A 3,677-nucleotide genomic window follows, 5' to 3' on the forward strand; every position below is an offset into this window, starting at 1 on the left:
CCACCACCACCACCGCTGTCCCCATGGTCACGAAAAAGAATGAATTCTTATTTTCTGTTTAAATCTTTGAAAATCAGCATTATTTACGAAATTTTCTCTGATTATAAATAGTTTGACAACATATATCTGGAATAAGCAAGTTAGACAATGGACCAAATTCGGGAGAGAAAATGAAAATTGGTCAATTGGCAAGTATGGAATCGCTTTTCTTTGATACTATTTTATTGAAAAATGCTTAAAATACAGGCATTTTTCAAGAGTTCAAGCTAGCCCCTGTGTTGGTTAGGGGAAGAGGGCATTTCCATTGCCAAGGATTCTGTTTTACACATCTTCCCTATATTAAATAAGAATAATGCTATTTAGCATCAATTATCTAGTATCAATCTAAATGACAATGGAGGTCCACCTATATTTATCCAATAGACATGTTTTGGTTGGATGAGCCACCAAGAGTAGTGATTAGCATGATTGATGCTAAATAGTATTATTCAATAAATAATTAATGGCGCTAAATAGTATTATTCAATAAATAATTTCAAAGTATCCCTTGAAAACTTTTCAAATCTAAATTCATTAAGACATCATCCAATCCATGATACTAAACAGTAAATACTCTTGTAGAGGATCAACCAAAGGCCAATATCGACAAGAATTAGAATCAATAGTTGCAACATTGTCTATAATTCTCTATTATGTTACAATCCTCGACAAAGTTCAAGAAGTTAAATTTTTTTTGTCGAGCCTTTCACTTACAAATGTGAACACAAATTGTTCTCCGAACAAAGAATAAGACAAAATCGTGAGGAGACCAAAAAGTACTCACAAATCCACTTCTGCCTGGGGGGGTTTCTCTGAAGAGGGCAGCCTTGAATCCAGAGAAAAAATCTGAAACCTGCACCAACAAAAACAGCAAGCAAATTCAAAAATCATGAGCGCAGTACCAGTATATCAAGCCAACCTTAGCGATTAATTTGCAACCATACCCATTAATTTGCACAGACTTGGTCCTGAGATGCTCTCCAATGCCGAGGGCATCAAGTGCCCTCCAGGCATTGGTCCACATGGCAAGAGCAAACCCAGAGATCCTTAAACTGTCCGATGATTCCAATACCAGGCTTCGAATTCCCAACCTATAATAATGTAAATACATACAATACTTATAATTTAGTTGTAAAGTATAATTTTGAAGCTTTAAACATGCAGATTTTCATATACCTGTGAAGCCCCAAAGCCGTAGAGAGACCGGATATACCAGCACCCACTATTAAAATCTGTTCATCGATCACCATTTCTTTTTGCTGCATACTTTCAATCAACTTTTCTTTTAATAGAATGGATGAGAATTGGAGCCTGGAATAGAAGGGAAATTTATTTGGATAGTGTGATTCAAGATATTTGTGTTGGAGAAAGCAGATTACTTTACAGTGATCAATGAGGAGTCGAAGACCCGACAGGAGAAATTTGATTAAGGAAAATCTCAAAGTGACCCAATTTTGGTGATCAACAGTGTGCATACATGTGAATAAAATAATGCCCGACTAATGAAGCGTGAGTGTTCGATCATTTCGCATATAAAGAATTATGTTTGATGAAGCGTGAGTGTTCGATCATTTCGCATATAAAGAATTATGTTTGTGTAGCATGGCTGTTTGATTAATGATGCGGCCAGTTAATAAATAATTGGAAAGGGAAGCTTTTAATGATTCGGAGAATGTACAACAATTACAGCCAAACGCACAATTACATCATAGCGGAGAATGAGATAACGGATGACGTTAGTCAATTTAGGCTTCTTTCTCTTGTGCTGCGAAGCTGCGTAGGATTCATCTACCACAAGATTAAGAGCACTGTTAATATTTTATTAAATGATAAAATCGTTAACTTCTTTAATTTTTTTAAACTGTCCCATATTGTCAACTTAGCTCCCATTTGAGCTCTTTTTGTAGAATAAATTTGGTAAGAAGTAATTTTTTATGTGCAAAATTATTTTATTAGAAAAAGGGATCTATAATTTGTATCATAATATTCCTCAAATTGAAGATGCGACAGGAGTTAGTGCCTTCACAAATAAATCATGAGCATATTTGGTATATTAGAAGTGATTATAACTGGCCATGTTATGGAAATTTCTTCTTTATAGAGTCTTTTACTTCCTTTGTCTTCAAGAAACTTCTAGTCTATGATCGAAGCAAAAGTCAATTAGCGAAAGTATAGGAATTCAAATTGCAACCAAACACATCAGGACATTACCCAGGAAAGAATGATTGACATGCACACGACAATCGCCGAAAATGATCAACTGTGGCAAAATTACCCCAGTGTTCTCAAGGCCAAAAGGATATATGTCATTTTCTATATAGTAATACAATTTAGCACCGCTAGTGTAAAGCATCAGCTTAATAGCAACTACGTGACATTAAATGATACTCACTGAGATGTACATGATTTATTTAATTGAACCAATCAAATGTGGTCATGTAGACTGGTGTTATAACATCATCAATGCAAGATAGCATTATTCTTTTCAATCAGGCAATTTCCAGATATTTTAGCATTATTTGGAAATTAAAAACAAATATTTTTTGTCTTCATACCAACCAACACGAATGGATGCACGAGGAAAATTAACAGATATTCACTGAGCAATTTACTCATGAAGAAATGTACAGGAGTCTCCTCTGCAGTCTCCACCTTCTTCGCCAGTAGCAAATCGATGATTCCTTTCCATCCTTGGCAATCTAGAGGTGAATCCTAGTCGGGTAAGGCAAATCCATTTACAAAGAAAATAGGCGTCCCACAGACCCCTCGTGAGCTACCATACTGTGAAAACAAGCTAGTAAGATTGAATATAGTTCTTAAGCTGAAACAATAAAACAAAATAACTGCCATGAAAAATAGGTAACCCTGCAAATCATTATTTACCAAGAAACCAAAAGATATAAATGCAATCCGGGGGGCGGGGGGGGGGCCAACTTATTTAATGTGGGGGGGGGGGGGGGGGGGGGGGGGGGTTTCCAAGAAAGAATAAGGCCACCCTGCCCCGAACTCTCTCCAGAGAGTGAGTCTCTCTCTCAGGAGTAATGATGTCAAGTTTGTCCAATAATGGTAATACAGAGCCAGATATACAAATAGAACATTACCTTGTAGGAAATTCTCGTTGCACGATCTGTTTTGGAGCCAGATCTTATTGTAGAATAATAAGAGGTTCCAACTGCTTTCGTTACAAACTTCACAATTTGATCATTAACAATTTCTCTAGACATGTTAACGGTTGCTACACCATAGAACTTTTCCTGTTCAACAGTCTCAGAATTTCAGCTTTTAAACCAATAAAATTTGGGTGCATACATTAGAGAAGCTAAAGTCATTGAAATATAATCATTTTCGTTATGAAATATTATGTTTATTAAACGTGTGTCATTCTGGAAGGATATAACCCAACAGAGTCATAAATCAAGGTACAACCATTGTTAAAGACTTTAGATCAAGCGATTTAGCATGATATGACAACAGGCAAAGATTCAGAGTTCAAGTATTGCCACCACCAATTTTAATAAATGGTGCACATGTTAGGTTCGCCTACACATGAGAGGACCTGTTAAAAAATATTTAAATGATGCGCATGTGGTCATATCTTTTAGATCAAGTGGTTTAACACAATACCTTGTGGAGAATTC

The 3,677-nt window shown here is 36.0% G+C and overlaps 1 pseudogene; it reads right to left on the reverse strand.

The window, feature by feature from the left end:
- The window catches only part of LOC111398049, an 11,932-nt pseudogene extending 10,355 nt beyond the window's left edge, over positions 1-1,577 (reverse strand).
- Between the last annotated feature and the right edge of the window lie 2,100 nt (positions 1,578-3,677).

Source organism: Olea europaea, chromosome 7, assembly GCF_002742605.1.
Source record: "Olea europaea var. sylvestris chromosome 7, O_europaea_v1, whole genome shotgun sequence".
In the NCBI taxonomy this organism is placed as follows: Eukaryota; Viridiplantae; Streptophyta; class Magnoliopsida; order Lamiales; family Oleaceae; genus Olea; species Olea europaea.